The 21271-nt window shown below is 54.0% G+C and overlaps 1 pseudogene; it reads right to left on the reverse strand.

The window, feature by feature from the left end:
• Positions 1–11645: 11645 nt before the first annotated feature.
• Positions 11646–21271, reverse strand: part of LOC148217407 (serine/threonine-protein kinase pim-1-like) — a 28037-nt pseudogene continuing 18411 nt past the window's right edge.

Here is a 21271-nt window from a genome sequence, read left to right on the forward strand (position 1 = left end):
GAGAGCTAGAGAGGAAAATAACTGGCCTGGCTAGGCAGGGAGCTTTTACCAGGAAGTCATGGAGAAAATAAGGTGCATTACCTTTGGACAGAGGAGCAAGCAACTCAGGAAACATTTAGAGAAGTTGTTAGGTCATGCAGAAAGAAAATCAGAGGTGAAAGCTCAAATGAGGAGTTAACCTGGCTGCTTCTGTGAAGGATAACAAAAATGATTTTATAAATGCATTAATGGCAAAAGGAGAAGCACAGAAAATCTCCATTCCTTTCTTGGGGGGGATGTGTTTACCAAAGATGAGGAAAAGGCTGAAGTACTCAACCCCTTCTTTGCCTCAGTTTTCAACAATAAGACAAGTCATCCTCAGGACAAGTGTTCTCCTGAGCTGGTAGATGGGGACAGGGAGCAGAACAGACCCCTGGAATCCAGGGGGAAGCAGCTGGGGACCTGCTGAGCCACTCAGATGCTCACAGGTGTCTCTGGGACCAGATGGGATCCATCCCAGGGGGATGAGGGAGCTGCTGGATGAGCTGCCCAAGGTGCTCTCCATCATTTCTCATCAGTGCTGGCTCAGCAGGGAGGTGCCAGAGGACTGGAGGTGCCAATGTGAGCCCATCCCCAAGAAGGGCTGGAAGGAGGATGTGGGGAACTGCAGGCCTGTCAGCCTGACCTGGGTGCCTGGTGAGGTGATGGAACAGATCACCTTGAGTGCCATCACAGGGCACCTCCAGGATGGCTGAGGGATCAGAGGCAGCCAGCGTGGATTTCAATATCTGCATTGATGATCTGGATGAGGGCATGGAGTGCAGCTTCAGGAAATGTGCAGATGACACCAAGCTGGGTGTGAGTGAGGATGTGCTGGAGGGTAGGAGGGCTCTGCAGAGGGGCCTGGACAGGCTGGATCCAGGGCTCAAATCCAACAAGGTGAGGTTTAACAAGACCAAGTGCTGGGTCCTGCACTTTGGCCACAACAACCCCTGCAGTGCTCCAGGCTGGGCACAGAGTGGCTGGACAGCAGCCAGGCAGAAAGGGACCTGGGGGCACTGATGGACAGCAGGCTGGACATGAGCCAGCAGTGTGCCCAGGTGGCCAAGAAGGCCAATGGCAGCTGGCCTGGATCAGGAATGGTTTGGCCAGCAGGAGCAGGGCAGTGATTCTTCCCCTGTGCTCAGCACTGCTGACGCTGGACCTTGAGTCCTGTGTCCAGTTCCAGGCCTCCCCAGTTTAGGAAGGACATGGAGGGGCTGGAGCGTGTACAGAGAAGGGCAACAAGGCTGGTGAAGAGTCTAGAATACAAGTGCTCTGAGGAGTGGTTGAGAGAGTTTGGGTTATTGATCCTGGAGAAGAAGAGGCTTAGGGGAGACAATGTGGAGTCAAGGACAAAGTTGGACTCAATGATCTCCAAGATCTTTTCCAGCCTGGCTCATTCTGTGATTCTCTGAAACCACCCCTTGAGCAGTTGCAGGATGAGCCCTGGGCCTCCTCTTCACAAGGTCCAGCAACCCAGTTCCCTCAGCTTCTCCACACAGCCCCAAAGCCCATCCTGTCAGTCCTGCAGAGCCTCTCCAGCCCCTCCTCATTGCCCACAACAGGGAGCCCCACACCCAGACACAGCAGCCCAGATGTGTCCCCCTGGCCTGTGGTGCCTCTGGCAAGGGAACAGCACGAGGCACTGCAGGACCCTGCAGACAATTCCTGCAGCACATGGAGGATAATCCTGCTCCCCAAGGGACGTTCCCATGGTGCCAGCACAGGAACTGAAATGGGGAGTGGGGCCAGAGAGGAAAGGGCAAAAAGAGATGGGCTGTTTGCAGGGGAGGGAACAGAGATGGGCAATAGGAATAAATGTGGATCAGGAAAGAGGAAAGAAAAGAAAGGTGAAGCAAAGCGAATGCTCAGGGCAGTTTGGTGGTGGCTGCCAGGCAGCCCTGGCTCTGAACAATATCTGCAATGGGACAGGAAACTCATAGCTCAGGGGAACAAACTTTCTGGCCGACTCCAGAGGCCACAACAAACCTGAGTGGTTTCCCTGCCATCCCCCAGTCCTAGCTGGCCCCAGGGGCTGATGGCATTTGTGCTCACTCAGCTCCATGTCCCCACAGCAGCACCATGGGGGTGCTGACCCTGCTGTGTGCAATGCAAACAGGGGCTCCTGAGCCAGTGCTGCCGTGTGTGTGCCTGCAAGGATGCGGCTCCTGTGTGAGCTGGGGGAGAGGCCAGGGCTGCAGAGGGGGGATGTTGTTGGCAGGTGCATGAGGACGCTCTGGGACACTGCCCTGGGGTGTCCAGCACAGTGGGGATGGATCAGCCCCTGCTCTGCTGCTCCTTGCCAGGGTGTCCCCCTTGCAGGGAGCTTGCAGAGCACCAGCCATGCTGTTTTCCCCCAGCCTGCCCACGGCCAGCCTGGGGCTGCTCCCGGGGTTTTCTCTGCTCAGCATTGCCCTGGCCAAGGGTTCTGGAGAGAGCCTGGCCAAGGAGCCTGGAGCCCCCAGGCCCTGCCCTGAGGCGTTAGTGCTGCCCCAGCAGTGCCCATGGCACTGTCCCTGTCCCTGCTGCAGCCCTGGCACTGCCACCCCCAGGGCTGTGCCCGGCCCCCAGAGCACTCAGGCCCTGCAGCAACACGAGGGCCAGGAGGGCAGCGGGGCAGTGGCACGGGAGCAGCACTGGCAACACCAAGTGCTGCTGCTGCTGGGCACAGCTGCTGTGTCAGCACTGATCTGCCCCAGCTCTGCACACTGACATTGCTGCTGCAGCTCCAGAGAAGGGAACAAAAGGGAATTTCTGGTAAAAACTCTGTGGTGAGATCCTTTATTTCCTTTGAAGCTATTGAGAGCACAGCTCCTCATTGACACAGTCTGTGTGTCATAGTAAAGGTGAACAGAAACGAAAAAAGAAAAACACAAAAAATTACATTACTTAGTGGGCAATGTTAAAAAACTAAAACAAAGGAAATAAAAGAACAAACCAATATCCAAACCAAAAACAACATCCAAACCAACAGCTACAATCTAGGATTTCTTATATTACAAATGATTTGCAGCAATTGGCCAGCAGTTTACTTTTTCTGAAATCGTCCAGTGATCAGTGTCCACACTGCAGCCTTGAGCTCGTGGTTCCTCAGGCTGTAGATGAGGGGGTTCAGGGTTGGAGGCACCACTGAGTACAGAACTGACAGGGCCAGATCCAGGGATGGGGAAGACATGGAGCGGGGCTTCAGGTAGGTAAAAAAGCCAGTGCTGAGGAACAGGGAGACCACGGCCAGGTGAGGGAAGCAGGTGGAAAAGGCTTTGTGCCGTCCCTGCTCAGAGGGGATCCTCAGCACAGCCCTGAAGATCTGCACATAGGAGAAAACAATGAACACAAAACAACCAAGTGCTAAGAAGGTAGTGAAAACAGAAATCCCAAGTTCCCTGAGATAGGATTTTGAGCAGGAGAGCTTGAGGATGTGTGGGATTTCACAGAAGAACTGGCCCAGGGCATTGCCATGGCACAGGGGCAGGGAAAATGTATTGGCCGTGTGCAGCAGAGCAGTGAGAAAGCCACTGGCCCAGACAGCTGCTGCCATGTGGGCACAAGCTCTGCTGCCCAGGAGGGTCCCGTAGTGCAGGGGTTTGCAGATGGACACGTAGCGGTCGTAGCTCATGATGGTCAGGAGGGAAACCTCTGCTGACATGAAGAACATAAAGAAAAACACCTGAGCAGCACATTCTGCAAAGGTGATGATTCTGGTGTCCCAGAGGGAATTGTGCATGGCTTTGGGGACAGTGGTGCAGATGGAGCCCAGGTCAGTGAGGGCCAGGTTGAGCAGGAAGAAGAACATGGGGGTGTGCAGGTGGTGGCCGCAGGCTACGGCGCTGATGATGAGGCCGTTGGCCAGGAGGGCAGCCAGGGAGATGGCCAGGAAGAGGCAGAAGTGCAGGAGCTGCAGCTGCCGCGTGTCTGCCAATGGCAGCAGGAGGAAGTGGCTGATGGAGCTGCTGTTGGTCATTTTTTCATTCTCACCATCGGGGACTGTTCAAAGAAGACATTAACAATCCTGGATAGGTTTCCTTGAGTCAATCCTATGCTATTTTATTACACATTTACTTAAAGGAATTTCTCCTTTGCGGAAATTTCAGTCACCTTTTTTTTATCTATGAGCTTGGGGTTTTGATTTCTTCAAAGTGGGAGAAATCTTCTTGCAGCATTGCTCTCACCATGAACACTTGGGGAGCCCAGAGGGAAAGTAGGGCTGCCTGTGCCCCAGTGCTGTCAGACCTGCTGGTCACACACAGGTGCCTTTTTCATTACACCTCCCTCTATTTCAGGATGGCTGAACCAAAACATGCTTGAAAAATATAGTGGACTTTCTTAAGGCACAGTTTCAAAGAAAGCTTCTCTATACCCTTCTCTCTTTCCCTATGCAATTGGACAGGGAGAGACACCAAGGGTTTGCTCTGGCTCTGTGCTGCCTGCAGTTGTGCCTACTGGGAGCTCTTTCTCTCTATCCAAGTCTTGTCCCTGCCAGTGCTCCCAGATCCCAGCCCAGCCCTGGGGGCTCAGCTCTGCCCTGCACACCCCTCCCAGCACAGGGCACTGCCCAGGGCCATCTCCCTGCCAGCAGGGCCTTAGGGGCAGCTCACACAAACTGAGATGCTGCAAGCCAAGGTGCTGCTGCTGCTGTCTGTAGGCACAGGAGGGTGAGGAGGCACTTTGTGAGGGAGATGGGAGGCAGATGTGCTGATGGCCAGTGGGACAGTGCAGGAGTGTCAGTGACACAGACACAGCTGACAGCCCCTTTGCCTTGCCTTGAGGAGAAAGCTGAGAGCAGCCCTGGCCATGCAGCACCATCTCCACAGCAGGAGGAATCTGCCCTGATGGGGGTGGCTCCTTACACCTCCAACTTCTCCCCACAGTCCATGGGGAGCTGCCAGGCAGGCTGAGAGCTGTCCCTGGCAGGTGGCACATGGCCTGGGCTGGCCAAGAGCCCTGAGGGCTGCAGGAGCTGCTCTGCAGGACAGCCCTGGGCAGCCCTGGCTGCAGCACCAGCTTCAGCCCCTGCAGCCGTCCCTGGCAGCAGGAGCCGTCCTGCCCTGTCCCTCTGACGGTGCCCAGGGCAGCACATCCTCATCTTCCTCCTCCTCCTCCTCCTCTATCTCAGAGAAACTGGGAGAGTCCTCCTGACACATCCCCCAGGCTGTGGGCTCTGCTGGCTCCAGGAGATCCCTCCAGGAGCACAGGGGACATTGCCCTGCACCCACACACTCACCATGTCCAGGGCTGTGAAGATGTTTCCCCAAGTGCAGTCTCAGCTCAATGTCTTCCCAGTCCCGATTGCCTTGAGCCTGTCTGTGCCTGGCTCCTGTGCCCTCAGTGCCTGCAGGCAGTGCCCTCAGCCCTGCTGGGCTGGGAGAGGAGCTGCTCCTCAGCAGAAATGTCTTTTTAAAGCTCTTCTTGGTTGCCAGGAGCTGCCTTTGTGCCAGGAGCCCAGCCCAGCTCATCAGCACAGACACAGCACAAGGATTTTAATTAATCTCTTGGGGCTTTGGTTCTGTTTACTTCATAATCATTCCCTGAGAGAGTTCCAAAAACTTCTCAAGAACTCAAACATGAATTAAAATGCTGAAGTTTCTTCAAGTTTTAATGGGTCCCACTGAGGGACATGACTGAGAAAGTGTCATCAAGTTCCAGTTAGAGCTGGAAATTGGAGGCAGAGATGACAGGTGGGGAGAAAGAGAAGCCAAGTCTTGGTGCCCTGGGGCACAGCAGGGTCTGTGCCACCAAGGGCTCCGTGGAGACACCTTGTCCTGAGCCACTGGGGCCTCCTGGCACAGCCCCATCAAGGCTGGCCACTGTCACCCCTTGTCCTGCCCTCAGCATCCCCCCACATCCCAGTGGCCTCAGGGACCTGCTGGGACCAGTCCCTGGGGAGCCTTGGTCAGGAATGGCCCTGGGGGGCTCCTTCATGCTCCCAGGGACTGCAGGTTTTTCAGAGCACTTTGGGTTTTGCTTTTGCCTTGGAGTCTCTGAAAGGTTTGTGCAATCATGGCCTCCAATTATCTGCTTTAATTCGTCCCTTGACAGCCTTTGTCAGTAATGATACTCAATGGGGCTCATTAATGCTTCAAGGTACTCAGTTTTTTAAGGTACTTGGAGTTTCACTTTTTACAGGAACTCCTTTAGTAGTTTATGCAATCATGGTCCCAATTATCTGCTTTAACGAGTCCCTTGAGAGCTTTGTACTGACACTCAGTGGGGCTCATTAATACTTCAAGGAACTTCAATTTCTTGAGGTACTTTCCTTTTTCCTTTCTTTTCTCAGTCTCTGAGAGGTTTTTGGGCAATCCTGGCCTCCAGTTCTTTCCTCCAAGCAGTCCATGAGGAGCCTGTGGTGTGGATGGACATCAGTGGGACCCATTAATGCTTCGAGACACTTTGGCTTTTTCTTCTGACTTGGACTCCTGGAAAGTTTTGTGCAATCTCCTTTCAGGTCCTGAGGTTCAAGGGCTCAGCACCAAATGCACCACGGGGCTGATTGGGATCAAGCAAGTCCTGACAAACCATGGCTCTGCCTTGATTTCCCTCTGGTCAAGAACATATCCAGCAATTGCTTAGATTATTTTGACTACTTTGATCTTTCCATTTTCATCACAATTTTCATGACCTATCCTTGGTAAAACTAGAGGTGTTTCTGGCAAACAAAGATTCTGGCTGCCTATCAAGATACAATTTACAGACATCAGTAGTACTTGAATGACATGGTTCTTCATTCTTTTTCCTCAGTCTCATTTGGGTTAGGAACAATAATTTTGTTGTCCATGGAGCTGATCCCTTTTTAATTCCACACTAACCTCCCCAAGGTCCTTTGCTGTTCAGCTCTACTGCACTGTCTGTGGCTGACAAGGCTTGGTGGGGTCCTTTCCCCTCGGGCTGGAGAGGTGCCAGGTCCCAGTCCCTGAGGGCCCCCAGGCTCCTGGCTGGAATTCATGTGCAAGTCCCTCAGTGCCACATCAGCCTTCACATGGAGCCCCATGGATCATTTTCCAAAGAGCTGTTGGGGCAAAGAGGGAGATTTGGTCTGGCAGGATCTGTAAAACAATATCCCATAACATCCACTTGTTCTGGCACTGAGCACTTGGCTGCAGGGACACATTCCCATTGCTCCTGCCCAGGTTTCAGGAGTCAAACAGTGTTGTCTTTTCCCCAGAGCTGTTCCTTCAGCTGGCTCGGGAGGGCCATTGGGCCTCTGGACCCACACTCTGCCTCCATTATTAGGACTGCTGCATCCAAACCCTCTGTCTCTACAAACACAGGTGGATTTGAGGTGGAGCTCCTTCTTTCACAATTGTTGTTAAAACTGCAATATCAGTAACTGTGCCTCCCCGCCATGGGGTTGAATAATCCAATCTTGTTCACTATTACTTCACCGAATTACTTAAATTTCTCCTAGATAATCTGCATCAGTTCTTCCTTCCATGACATGAACGCTTTGTAAGGCCAAGCTCCAGCGAGCAGTTATCAAACCAAAGTGTCCTGGAGGAATCTGAATTCCTGTTCCTGTATTCTTAAGTCTCATTTGTTTTTGATTTATCCTAATTAATTCCAATGCATGAAGGCCCAGCCCTGCAGCCTCTGGGGGGGCCCTGCCAGGGGCCATCACACCCAGAACCATTTCCCAGGCAGTCACAGGCTCACTGTCCATGGCTGTATTTGCAAATTGGGTGCAGCCATGCACAGCGAGAGGGTTTCCATTGTTAAGGGCATGGAGCACATCTGTGAGATGGGTTCTCCACTGGGACAGCTTCCCAATCTCCTCATATCTTCAACTACTCTTTTAACAATCCCTTCATCTCTTCAACCAATCCTGCAGCTTGTGGATGATTGGGTATATGAAAAACCCTTATGTCTTATTCACTGCATTTTTCACAGGAACACACAAAGCATTCCACAGCACAGTATCAGCAAACCCCATAAAAATAGCCAATTTCATCCCTTCCTCCTTTATTCCTTGTAAACAATTCACAAAGTTTACCACTGATGTTTGGGTCTTGGCTAGTCCTTTTCTGTAGGGTATTTAGTGTCACAGTGAGCAGCCAAAGCTGACATATTAGCATTGTCAGCATTATTTTACATTAGCAATTTTTAATGATATCTAAAAAAAAAAAAAAGATTAGGTTATATTTTCATATAAGCATTACTATGAATAATAATATTATATTTCACTTGAACAAATGAACCTGAGCTCAAGATTTAAACCCTCCTCTGTCACTCCATGTGGGAAAAAAAACCAAAACCAATTCTTCCTTCTGTTGGTGCCATTTCCAACGTGCTGTCAACAAAATCCATCCCTGTCTTCCCAAACCCAAAAAAGTTCTTTTCCTTTTCTGAGATGCAATTTTTGGATGCTTTGATAGTGCTGAATAAACCAACTGAGAGCACTTCTAGTGTGGGAATGTCTGGTTTCATTCTCCTCTTGGGCTCCTCCCAAAGCCTGGCCAGGGCTCAAGGAGGACCCAAGGGAGCTGACTTTGACCATACAGCCCCAAACAAGGCCAGATGTCAGATTTCGTGGCCTTGTCCCCTTTCTAAATGCACAAAGGTCAATCCATGTTTGCTAAGGAGTGGATACATCTATCACAATGCTACTGATCCTGCATATTTCAGGAATGAGTGGATACAAAGATAACCTTTGCTTGGAAGGTTCATTGAGACGTCACCTTTGGCTCAGGGCCTGTTGTTCAGGCCTCACTCGGGCCTTGGCACTTCAGGACTGGGTTTAGTGCTGAGCTTGACACTGCTGGGTGAATGGCTGGACTGGATGAGCTCAGAGGTCTTTCCCTACAGAAAGGATTCCATCTGCTGCATTCAGCTAGGTCCATGTTAGCAGCATTACTTAGGTCCAAAAGTCCCCTCTTGGTCAGCTCTTGTGGCCTAAAGGCTTCAGCTCCTTTAGCTCCTGGTGCTGAGCTGCTCATGCTGAACGAGATGGCTCAGGGAGAAGAACACAGTTCATCCAATTCCTTCTGGGACACTGAGAGGGGAGGCTGTGGAAACAGGAGCATTGTTTGCTGTGCTCTCCTCCCTGCCCTTCACACCTTTCAGCACTTTGAAGCAGCCAAGAGCTTTCTCCAAGGGTGCAGTGAAGCAGCTGTTGCTGCTCCCAGCTCTGGCTCTTCCCACTCTCTGACCTTGACTGGTTTTGTCCCTCTTGCTGTGCCCTCTGTTCCCCCTGTGCTCGGTGGCTGCTGCCCAGGACTGTGGGACTGGCACAGATCAGGGGCTCCAGCCCCTCCTTTCTGTGCCCTTGGAGCTGCCTGCTCACAGCAGCCTTTTCCATCTGGAAGCTCCACATGGACAGGGAGTCCCCACCTCTGTTCCCTGCACAACCTCCAGGAGCCCAGGGCTGCCATCTCCAGTCCCTGCTGGCTCTGGGGGCTCCCAGGTGGCCCAGGCTGCTGTGACACCACTGCACACGGGAGGGAAGAGTGGCAGGGGCTGTGCTGAAAGTCAGGTCCATGTGCTGCTGCTGCTGCTGCTGCTGCTGCTGCTGTGGGGGTCATTTGTCCAGCTCTGCCCCAGAGTCAGGGATCAGATCCAGGCCCTGCTGCTGCTCCCTCGGGATCAGCCACAATTTGGGTGTTGTTGTCAGTGCCAGCAGAGGCCGTGGCTGGAGCAGCTGGTGCTGACACTGCCCCAAGCCCCGAGGCCAGAGGGGCTGGGGGGAAGCTGCCCCTTGTTCTCCCTCTGCCCCACACACAGCTGGGCCGGGCACAAGTGGGGCAGCACAGCAAACAGGGAGCCTGTCAGTCCCTTCCAGCCATGTCTGCTCAGAGTTTGGGCCTTGGAGCTCCAGGTGGACAAAGGCAGCTGCTCCTGGTCCCTCTGTGTGTCCCCGTGCTCTGCAGTGCTGCTCCACCAGTCTGTGCCCAGCAATGGGGAAAAGCCTCAGCCCTGCAGGGCCAGGAGCTGCCGGGCTCTGCCTGAGCAGCTCAGCCAGTGGGAAGGAGATGCTCCTCATGGGAACCAGGAGCAGAGGACGCTCCTTTTTATGGCATATTTTCTGTTTTATTGAAAAGAAAAAGGAAAAAGAAAAGGAAAAAACCTCTATAAAAAGTGAAAGATAAAAGCAAAATCCAAGTGTGCTGTGAAAAATCTTCTGTACCTTTAAGAGGTAACTGATCTTTTGCAACAGAAAACTCAGTTATTCACTTTGCAAATGAGTCAATGGCATTGATGCATCTTACTGGCCTCTGTAACCTTTTTTGATAAAGATTTTGGGATTTGTTTCCAATATTGATATTTTAAATTGTGGTGAAATTGGTGTGAAGCAAGAAGAAATTGCTTTGTGCCCTGCCAGCTCCTGGCAGGACTGGCAATCTCAACTCTGTCACCGCCCAAAACTTTTAGAAGATGCCCTTCCTTCTCACCCTGTGAATGAGCTGCACATTCCCAATGAAACTGTCAGAGGCTTCTTAAAGTCGCCAAGTCCCACTTACGGCTTTTGGCTTGGTTTGGAAGTGCAGAAGGGCAATTCTCCATCCATCAGCTCCAGACTGCACTGCCTTAGGAGCACGGCCCCCTCGCCAGGTTTTGCCCACTCGTGGCACTTCTAGAGAAGGAATAAAGTGCAATTGCACAAATCTAACGAAAAAGGAATGGCAAGTGGGACAGACTAAACATCTTGTGGAGATCCAGGCGTTCAGCTGGGACTATGGAGAGTTTGGGTTCTTGCCAACTGGATGTGTGTGTCTAACTGCAATCTCTTGGCCTGCAGGAGAGTCTCACTCACCTGCAAAAGCACAAAGCTCAGGTGGAGTGCTCAGAACGGGCTCGTCTGAGACAAAGCTGTCACAGCCATGTGAGGGCAGGGCTGGCCCAGCCGTGCCCAGGGCTGAGCCCAGCAGAGCCCTGGCAGAGCCCAGAGCAGCCTCAGCATCTGCAGAGCCCGGCTGCAAGGAGAGAAACCAGAAACCACCCGTCAGCTGAAGGCTCCTGTCCCCCTTGTCCCAACAGCCCGCAGTGCCCAGGCCATGCTGGCCCTGCCCAGAGCTGGGCACAAACTTCCCAGTCACTGCTGCCTCTGGGAGCAGAGCAGGAGGGCGGGACTGTGCCCAGCCTGCAGCCAGCCAAGGCACATCCAGCCCCTCAGCAGCTGCCCAGAGCCAAAAAGCAGCTTGGCAGCCGCTGAAGAATTCATTGCATCTGCCCCAGCAATTGGGGAAACCTTTGGAGCCCGGCCAGGCTGTGCCATGCCCACATCTGGCAGCATCCCCCTGGCTGTGGGCTCACCTGCAAATTGGGTGTGGAGTGTGTCTGTGAAGAAGGTGCCAGAATCAAAGTCGATCATCTTCAGCTGGCCACGTCGAGGAAGAGATTCTTGTCATTGAGAGTGTCCTTGGTGTGTCTGGCAGCAGCCCCATCTGGAACAGCTTCTCTAGGGGCTCCTTCTCCTTCCCTGGGGGCCAGACCAGGCTGTCAGTGTTCTTCCCAGGGCCCCAGCCATCAATGAACCAGACAAGCAAACCTAGGGGGGATGGTGGCCACCAGTGCTTGCCACACCAGCTCTCCAGCTCAGCTCCAAGAGCTGTGTGTTCCCTTCTGATGATCCCTGCTCAGAGCTACAGGCACTCTGGTTTGCTTTGCCACTGATTGCCAAGAGATGTGTGCAGCTGTTACCTGCCAGGCCTCTGGATCCAGCTGTGCACGTGGATCTCTCCCATCTTCTAGGGCAGATGAACACCCTGAATCCAAGGGTCGTGGAAAAGGTCTTCTAAGGATGGCCTGTCCAACGGTTGCATGGACAAACACCTCTTAATAACATCTTGGCACTCTGAAGACAGAAACCAGAAATCACCAGTACGTTGCAGAAGTTGCCTCCCCCCCACCCCGTTCCTGTGCCCAGGCCATGATGGGTGTACACAGGGTTGTGCCTAAACTTCCCCATGGATTCTCTGTTTGGAGGAGAGTAGGAGAGCAGGACTTGTGCCACCTCCTCAGCAGCTGCCAGAGCAGGATGCTCACACCCTGCTGCTGTCTCCCAGCACTGCTATTCCCCCCTGCCCAGGGATGAGGATCCACCTTGAGAGAGCCGTCGTGGGAACAAGATCCGTCCCCAGATGATCTCCTGGCCCCTCCTGAACGGCTGCTTCCCCACGACCAGGTGGTACAGCAGGAGGCCCAGGGACCAGATCGTTGCTGCCTCGCCGTGGTAGTGCTGGTGCTGGATCCACTCTGGTGGGCTGTAGGACAGGGTTCCTATGGAATACAGATGGAGTTCAGAAGGAGGATGCTGCTGCTCCCAGAGCCTCGCCCCAGCATCCCTGGGCATGTGGGGGATGCCCCAGTGGCACACGGGGTGACTCGCTGCCCTCTCACCAGCACTTGGGACTTGCGTACAGACTCGGGGCTGGAAAAGAAGCCACTGGTGCTGGAAGAGGGCAGCAGAAGCCTTGAGAAGGCCCAACCATGACACGCAAAAGTAAAACCCACCCAGGGGTGGAGAAAACCCACTCTCCTCCCCGCCTGCACGGCCCTCAGAAAATGTTAGTAAGCCAAGGCAAACAAGGGGAGAGGTGCAGTTCGAGCCCTTCCTCGCCTGCACACCAAACCAGCCAGGGCACGCAGTCAGACCCCCCCCTCTCTGCTACCCCCATGGGGGTTTCTGTCGGCCTGGCTGCCCCAGCTCCAACCCCAGACCAGGGCACACTGGGTGCTGAAGGCTCTCAGCAGGGCTGGGAGCTGGCCCCCCTCACACCCCCACCCAAATCAACTTGGCTCAAGCATTAATCCCATCCCGGCTCCAATAGGCAGAAACCTCGGTGCTGCATCCCGGCTGGGCCATAAGGTGCTCAGGAGCATCCCCTGGGAGGGCTCACCTGCAAACTGCGTGTAGGCTGTGTCCTGGAGGAAGGCGCCACAGCCAAAGTCGATCAGTTTCAGCTGTCCGGTGGCCAGGTCGAGCACGATGTTCTCGGGCTTGATGTCCCTGTGCAGGACCCCGCAGCTGCTGCAGTGCCGCACGGCCTCCAGCACCTGGCGGAACAGCCCCCGCGCCTCCTCCTCCGGCAGGAACCTCCGCTCCGCCAGCAAACACGAGAGCTCCTGGCACCGCTCCGGACGCTCCAGCACCAACAAGAAGCTGCTGGGCAGCTCAACCCACTCCAGGAGCTGAATGACAGCAGCACACCCAGAGGACACCTTGTCCAGCAGCGCGATCTCCAGGGGCGCACGGGCGCCGTGGGGCTGCGCCAGGACCACGATGCCGTCAGTGGGGCTGAGGCCGTGCCAGGGCTCTGGGACCCCTCAGCCAGCCCGGGATGCTCCGCATGCCCCGCTCACCCCACGCCCGCTCTCCATGCAGGGCTCCCGGCGGCTCCCACCCTGCCGGGCCCCAGCTCCTCGCCGCCCGGCACGCCCCGCCTTCGGCCGCCGGCCCCGCTCACTCACCAGCTCGCCCCAGTGCCGGATGCCATCCCGTGGCACGCATTTGATTGCCACCTGTGAGCAAGGGGCAGCAGCGGGCTGAGCTTACCGCCCGCTCCGCTCCGCCGCGCCCCGGCCTCCTCCTCTTCCTCCTCTGCCTCTCTTCCTCCTCCTCCTCGTCCTCTGCCCGCCGCCGGCCCCGCCACTCACCGGGGCGCCGTCCGCGAGGCGCGTCCCCGAGTAGACGCTGCCGAAGCCGCCGCTGCCCAGCAGCGAACCCAGCCGGTACCGCTCCTGCAAGGCCTCCTGCGCCTTCCCTGCGGGCGACACGCGGCCGTCAGCGCTCGGCCCGGGGCCAGACACGGCCCCCGAGCGCCCCCCGACCGTCCCGGGCCGGGCATCCCCACCCGCCCCGGGCCCCGGCGGCTCAGGGCCGGCGGCCGCGCTGCCGAGCGGCGGAGCTCGGGCCGGGGAAGCCGCAGCGGAGGCGGCGGGAGCGGCCGCGCCGCGTGTGTCCTCCGCGGGCCCCGGCAGGAGCCGAGGCCGGGACTGGACCCCGCGTCGGGGCCGGCTCCGGGCTCGGGACAGGCGGAGCCAAAGAGCGGCGATGCCGCCCCCGGCCCAGGCACTGATGCCCGCCCAGCAGCGCCAGCGCCAATACCGCCAGAGCCGGGCGGAGGCGAGACCGCGGCGGGACGGCCGGGGCCGGGGACGGGGCAGCCCCGCCCGGGGCCGGGAGTGGGGCGGGGGCATGGCCCGGCCTGGCGCGGGGAGAGGGAGGGGCCGGGACAGGGACAGCGAGAGGGGAGGGGGAGACCGGCAAGGGGATACTGGGAGAGGCTGCGGGACACCGCGACAGAGTGCGGGACAGCGGGAGAGTGAGACGAGGAACAAGAGAAGGGACGCAGAGGGTCTGTGGGATCGCTTCTTTCCTGCTGCTGCCGCTGCCGAAGCGCCGCGAGCGTTTGTCCGTGTGTCCGTTCCCCGCGTGTCCGTTCCCCGCGTGTCCGCTCCGCCCCGTGCACCCCGGGGCAGCACGGGCCGCTCCGCACCGGGGACGAACCGGAGTCACGGAGCATCTCTTCCTCCTGCACCCACTCAAAACCACCGTCTTATTTAGCTGCTTCTTCATTAGTTTGGAACTGTGATAAATGTGATTCCTGCTAATTAAATTGTCACTGTATTAGCAAAGTTGTAATTAGATCAATAGAAGTCAATTGTTACAGAGTGAGGGGGGAGATGGGTGAGACAGGGCAAAGGACGTCTTCCAGATGCTGGGAGTCGAAGAAAGATGTTGGAAGGGAATAGTAGAAGGACGTAGTTCTGACAAGCAGCATCTAGAAACAGAAAGTTTTGACCTTGAAATGGGACAAAATGGGCCAAAATGGGATGATTCCAGGCATGGGACTCAAAGTCTTGCTATGGAAAACATCTGCTCAGTCACATAGTGGCCATGCGCTCCCTGCAGGTTACACAGCGGACACTGAGGAAGACGATGAGCCTTCACTGGAAATAAGACCCTCAAAAGGATGAGAGACCCCCTAACCCATTAGTAGAGCACACGCCATACAACATAGTGACATAGATTTTAGGAATAGAAACTAGGAGGAGTTTTGTATAAACTTCTGTAGCATCTAGTATATAAGTGGGATTGTCAGCCTTGATGCTTTGGTAGGTGAGGAAGGGCGAGTCCCTCCTCGTACCCCTGGTAGGGGGAGGGCCCCCTCCCCGGTCAGTTATGCTTATGCTTTATACAAACCTCAATTATACTAAATTACTTACTCTCAAATTTTACTTATCCTGGAATATATGTATTCAATATTCATTTTAATACTTTGATTGTATTCATTTCCAATACTTTGATATTTTTTGTATTCAACTCTAACACTTTAATTGTATGCATTTATAATTGTTACTATTAAAATTTGCTGCTACATTTAATCTCGTTGCTTGATAAATTGGAAAAATAGAATATCATTCCCAAGAGAACTTTAATTTCCGGCAGGCTTGCAACTTGTCCCTCGTGCTCGCATGCCCCGGGCGCTATCCCGCCCGCTCGCCCCGCGCTGCAGTCTGTTCCTCACAAGCAAGCAAAGCGCTGTCCGCACTTTCCCCTGGAGCAGAGCAAAGTGCCGAAGGAGGAGCCTGCCAGCGCCAGGCAGAGCCAGCCCCGTGGGAGGGCAGAGCAGCACATGAGGAGCGAGACATGCAGCCCTTGCGGGGCAGCGCTGCTCTCCGGCCGCTCGGGGTGGGCAGCGGCTGTTTCTATTTTCTTGTTCAGTTCCGGGTGAAAATCGCAGACTGCCGACAGGAGAATTAAAATGAAAGGATGAAACTGATATTTTTGCCGAGTTTGGATGCCAGTCCAATACAGCAGCTCAGCTGCCTGCTTCCTCCCTGCCAATCCAGACCTTTCAACCTGGAGCAAAGGCCCTCTCTGCAAAGAAACTGCTGGCTGCTTTATTTGTCCTGCTGTTCATCAACACAGCTAGAAAAGCAAACTACTTTGCATCCTGAACCTGTCAAAACACGTGAGCTTTGCCATGTTAAGCCAAGAGATGGAGTCTTGACCCCTGCACGATGTCCTAGGAATCACCTTTGTTGCTGCTGTGTATTGTCACTGCTGAGGGTGAAATACTGTGAGAGCACATGCCCTGTCTCTAGATCCCATAGCCAACCTAAGTGCTGTGCTCTACAATCTTGCATTTGCAGGTTTCTGATGCCTCCAGCATTGCTTTCAAAGCAAAACAGGGAGAAGACAAACTGTGTGTGGCTAATGATAGTGCAGAGTGCATCAAACTCGCTAAATCCTAGGTCTTCGAGGTAAGATCAGTTGATGTAGGACCAGTGCAATGCAGAAAAGGGAAGCGTATAAGGAAAGGAATTAATAGTATATGTGAACATCTTGGGTTGTTTCTTTCCATTGTCATTTCACTTCTGGAAAGCTGCTCTGCTTTTCCAAGCATTTTCTCTGCAGCGATGTTTGCTCTTTTCACAAACTTTTCCTGGAGGACGAGCTCCTGTCACAAGACGTGCCACCAACTGCAGAGTCTCTTAGCTTTCCACACTGTGCGTGCTGCACTGTCCTGCAGCAAAGCAGGACAAAGGTTTTGAGAACTTGAAAACTTGTCCTTTCTTTTGCTGGTGGGCTGGGGAGTTGTGCCGTGGGTAAGGTTTTCACTGTTACTGTTCTGATCGAAGAAAACAGGAGGTGGTAGCAGGACTTGCTGGGGAATACAAGCCTGGCTGAATTCAGAGAAAGAATCTCCAGGGCCTGCAGGCAGAAGTGGAGAGTTGTGTGATAATCATTCCAACCTCCCAGTGGACATCTTGAAAATGATCTGGAATGTGAAAATGGTCTGACAGAGAAAGTTTGTTTCTGAGTTCGGTGTAGACGATTCCACATCTGGTGCATTGGTGCATAAATCAAGAGTACAATCCGCTCATGATAAGCCCCAGAACAAGCTGGACCTCTCAAAGTAGCCACCTAAAAGAATCAGAACAGGAGAAATGTAGGGAATGACTTGGTTAACCTTGCCTATGTTATAGATAATAAAAAGATTTAGCCGAATTGAGTATAATCAGAAATAAGTGATAATTTATTTTGTGGCTGGGATACGGTCCACGACAGCCACAATCACAAAGAGCAACGTCGAGCCCGGGATTGGCACCGGGTAAACACACTATGATCCAAACTCCACTGCTCCGGATTGCCCAATGTTCACAAAACCACTCTGGTCAGCCCAGTTTATATACAGTTTTTCATAGCCTGGAGCAGAGAGGTCTTTGTCTCCTTTCCTCGCTTCGCATATTCATGTGGTTTCCTTTCTCTGCCTTTGGCTGGACAAAACCATATTCTGGGAGACCATGAATTCTGATGAAGGCAGGCCTTGGTTTAGGGAAGCTGCTATTGAGATGTATTTTTCCCGATTAATCCTGGGTGCTTGGCGCTCAATGTCTGGGTGTTCTCTGGACTGTCTTTGAAGAGAGCCATCTCCTTGTGGCCACGTCCATTCACTTGTTAATTTGGGCTGTCCTGCTTTTGTTGGCTGTTACCATGTTGTGGTGAAGCAAGCTATGTTGTTTCTTTTTTTCCATTTGTGGTTTTCTTTTTGGTTTCTGAGTTTATTTTATTCATACAAACACTGTTCATTAACTTACAACTTTACACGAATTACATCATATATTGCCCCTGGAAGAGGGCAATTTTTTCTAATAATTACTAATCCATTCCCTTGGCTTTTGGCTTTCTTAGCAAGGCCATTTCCATCCCAGATTCACCATGAAGTGAGAAGCCTGAGCTTGTGGAAGTGCCTGAAAGATGCCGTGTTCCTCTGCAGGGACACTCAGGCTGAAACAGGAGCCTGAGGCCTGTGTGGGGAAGCCTCCTGGGAGCTGGAATTTGTGCCGTGCTGGGAGAGGAGGAGCAGGGGGAGAAGGCTGGGCGCTGTGTGGCAGGAGCAGGAGGTTTGGGCTCAGGACATTCCGCCTGCGCCGCTGCCCCGCAATGGGCGGCCGTGCCCGGGGCTCTGGGCCTGGCCCCGCGTGCGCTGAGCTCCCGACACTGCGGGAGCTGCCCGGGCTGGGCTCAGGATCCCGCTGGGGCTGGGCAGCAGCCTGGGCTCCCACTGGCATCAGCAGCAGCTGGAAATACCTCGGGGCATCTCCATTTCCTGCTGCTGGGAAGAAGGAACAGTGAAGCGAGTCAAGAAGTTCTGGTTTCTGTTTCCCTGGTGGATTTTTAAATTTAATTCCACACCACAGAGACAATTTCTGTGATGGTGTCTGTCTGTTCAACAGTGCCAGCAACAGGGCTGTTTTTGGGCACTGCAAACGTGGCCTGTGTGGCTTTAATTCCCCTTGACTGAGTGCTCAGGGGCTGGTAGGCATTCAAGTATCTGCTGATCTTTATGCTTGGAACAAAAATACTGACTTCACTGTCATGAAAGCACTGTGGATAGCATGAATTAAAAGAGGCACTTTCCGTTTTATGGATTAAATTCAAGTGGCAAGCAGAAGAGGGGCAAGAGCAGGCATGATCTACAGTTCTCAAGGCAAAGGCAACGACAGCCTCCTGCTGTCAGCTCAGGGTGAGTAAAACAGGGCTGAAAGCAGCGCTGGGACCCGACCCTTTCTTTCTCTGCAGGCTGGGTCAGGGCAGCACAGGCGGGCCCTGAGGAATCAGGGCTGGGTGTGGGTGATTGTTGCTGTACTCCAGAATTGCCCTGGACAAAGGCCTTGGAAGCCGAGGCAGGAGCAGGTGGGAAGGGGCCGGCGCTGCTGCTGCTCCTGCCCGGGAGCCCCGGCTGGGCCGGGCCGGCGCCCACTGCGCTGCGGCTGCTGCTGCTGCCAGAGCCGGGCGGGACTCGGGGACAGGGAATGGACACGGGGGGACAGCAAAGGCCTTGGGGGCTGCAGGGATGTTGGTGCTGGGGCAGCGCCAGCACAGAGCTTCAGCCTGCAATGAACCCCGAGGGAAACGCTGGGGAAAGGCTCCATTTCAGCCTTTCTTGACTCATTGCTGTGAAAGGACCGAAATAAAAGGGGAACAAGCAGGGGCCGACCCCTTCTCCTTTGGGAGGAGCCATGAGGGGCTGTGAGGGGCCATGAGGGGCCATGGGAGGCCAGGCACCTCATGGAACAAAGGGTCCATTGTGACACTGTGGAAGCAAGGAGATTGTTTACTAAAGGTCACGGAACGAAAAGTCCATTGTGACATTGTGGGGCCTCAGGGAATCATGGAGACCATTATGGCACTTCAAGACCCATTGGAACCAAGAGGCCATTGTGACACTCCAGGGCCTTGTATAACCAAGGGGTCATTGTAGCACGTCAGGGCCTCATGGAATCAAGGGGATCGTAGTGACACTGTGGGGCTCCAGGAGACCATGGGGACACTCTCAGTCTGTGAAACCAAGGATACCATTGTTACACATTATGACACCAAAGGGCCCTTGTGAACTGCAGGACCTTGTGGAACCCATGAGACCATTGTGACATGGCAGGGCCTCACGGAACCAAGGGGCCATTGTGACAGTACAGGGCTCCATGGAACTAAGAATTCATGTCACAGAGAGTGGCCCAATGGAATCAAGGTGCCATTCCATACTTCAGGGCTTCATGGAACCAAGGTGCCATTGTGACACTGCAGAACCAAAAGAGACCATTGTGACACTGTGGGGCCTCATGGAATCCTGGAGACCATTCTGACACTTTGGGTCCCATGGGAGCAAGTGGCCATTGTGACACCACAGGGCCTCCTGGAACCAAGGCAACCATTGTGACACTGGAGGGTCTCATGGGCACAAGGGGCCATTGTGACACTATGGGTCTCCATGGAAGCAAGGGGACATTGTGACACTATGGGTCTCCATGGAAGCAAGGGGACAGTGACACAGCCAGGCCTTGTGGAACCAAGGGGCCATTCTGGCATGTGCAGTCCCATGGAACCAAGGAAACCATTTTGACACTGCAAGGCCTCATGGAAGCAAGGGACCATTGTTCCACAGCAGAGCCAAGGAGACCATTGTGATACTGCTGGGCCTCATGGACACAAAGATCTGTTGTGATGCTATGGGGCCTCATGGAACCAAGGGAGAATTGTGATGCTGCAGGGTCCCTAGGATCCAAGAGCATGGAACAGGTCTGGTTAACTTGGCCTCCTAAGGGCCACCTGAGTGGTCCAGCTAACACTGGAATGTTGAGGGTCGCTTCTCATCTGCCATTAAAAACTTGGCATTCAATGCTTTCTTTCCTGTGGGAAAGAGATGTCCTTTAAATCCAGGGCTTAATGGCCAAAACTGGGATTCCTCCTCCAAATTTGATTATGTCCTTAGATTGTTCCCATATGAAACCTGCCAGGATAGAAAGCTCTGTCTGGCCTTGGTCTCTTGGGGGCCACCTTACATCTGCTTTTAAAATACTGAAAGGCCTTGCTTTTCTTCCCATGGAGAAAAGCATCTTTCACCTTCAGGGGTCCATGGTCAAAATTGAGATTCTGCCTCCAAAATTCCTTATAACCAAGGATAGCTCCCAGACAAAACTGTCAGATTCCCTTGGCTTCCTAGAGGGACAGATCTCATCTGCCTTTGAAACACTGGGGGGTCTGCCTTTTCCTTCCTATGGAGAAGAATTGTCATTCCAATCCAGGGACCCACAGCTGAAATGGAATTCCACATGCAAAACTCCACAAATATCCAAGAGTTGCTTTCAGACAAAAGATGCAAGGACAGACAGGTCAGGTTTGTCTTGGCCTCTGGTGAGTGATTCTGATCCGCCTTCAAAGCCCTGGGGTTCTGTGGTTTCCTTCCTACAGAAAAGAACTGTCATTCATGTCCAGGTACCCGTGGCCTCCAGCACATGTGCACTGTATACGGATCAAGTTCTCTGCTTAGTGGAGTGGAGTCTGAGGACAGCAGAGGAGAGCCCTGGGATTGTTTCAAGGACGGTTTCAAAGATGGCAGATCCTTTTGAAATAGTAGCGAATTCCCTGAAAAAGAAAGAATTAATGCCAGGTGCTGCTGGGGAGGTCCAGACTGAACCCAAGGAGAAAGGAAATTCTCTCCCAGAGCAGGGCTGTGGTGCAACATGTCCCCCAGAAGGAGTCTGGAGCAGCCCAAGGCTTTGTGTGTGCAGGCAGAGGCAGGCAGGAGGCAGAGCTGTCAGCAAAGGAAGGGGCCAGCGAGGTGGGGCAGCCGGGGGATGACGACAGCCTGCAGGGACAGAGGCGCAGGGCATGGACACCGTAGGACAGCCTGGGCTGCAGAGGGCACAGGGATGGGCAGCAGCTGAAAGGCCCTGACACAGCCAACTCCTGCAGCACTTGGGCCATGCAGGCTGGCCCTGGGCCTGAGGCCAGCAGGGGACAAGTGAGCCT

Source organism: Sturnus vulgaris, unplaced genomic scaffold (genome assembly GCF_052056855.1).
Source record: "Sturnus vulgaris isolate bStuVul1 unplaced genomic scaffold, bStuVul1.hap1 Scaffold_84, whole genome shotgun sequence".
Classification (NCBI taxonomy): domain Eukaryota; kingdom Metazoa; phylum Chordata; class Aves; order Passeriformes; family Sturnidae; genus Sturnus; species Sturnus vulgaris.